Source organism: Grammomys surdaster, unplaced genomic scaffold, assembly GCF_004785775.1.
Source record: "Grammomys surdaster isolate TR1022 unplaced genomic scaffold, NIH_TR_1.0 354, whole genome shotgun sequence".
Lineage (NCBI taxonomy): Eukaryota > Metazoa > Chordata > Mammalia > Rodentia > Muridae > Grammomys > Grammomys surdaster.
The window spans coordinates 856458-857203 of NW_021604773.1; positions in this window are offsets into that span (position 1 = coordinate 856458).

Sequence of the window (746 nt, forward strand, 5' to 3'; positions counted from 1 at the left end):
CTTCCCTTCCCTTCCCTTCCCTTCCCTTCCCTTCCCTTCCCTTCCCTGAAAGAAACTTCCTTTACACCAGGACTGTTGCATGGCGTGATTTCTCAGGGGTTACCTGGGCATGGGCCCGCCAGGTATCTCCCCCCACACACACATAATATTTCATAACACATAATATGTTCTGAGCAGTCTGATCTGGTTTGTTTTATCCACAGATGGAAAAATCTATGGAACACAAAAGCCCAGCTGGGTTGAGTTTCTCTCTTGTGCAGCTCTTACAGCAAAAATAACTGGGTTTTGTTGTTGTAACTTTTTGTTTGCTTAAGATTTATTTATTTTATGTATATGAGTACACTGTTGCTGTCTTCAGGCACACCAGAAGAGGCCATGGGATTCCATTAACGGTGGTTGTGAGCCACCTTGTGGTTACTGAGAGTTGAACTCAGTACCTCCAGAAGAGCAGGCCTCTTAACCTCTGAGCCATCTCGCCAAACCCCAGGTTCTGGTTTTTTGAGACAGTGTTTCTCTGTGTAGCCCTGCCTGTTGGGGAACTGGCTGGCCTGGAACTCACAGAAATTCACCTGTCTCTGCCTCTCAAGTGCTGGGATTAAAGGTGTGCGCCACCATCACCTGGCAATTGACTGGGTTTGTTTGGTTGTTTTCTGACTTTTAGAGTGTACTAACAGAACAGCTCCCTATGTTGCGCTTCTCCCCTCGGGGTAGGCTGGCTCGTCGTGCGTTGGGCTAGACTGAAGGGA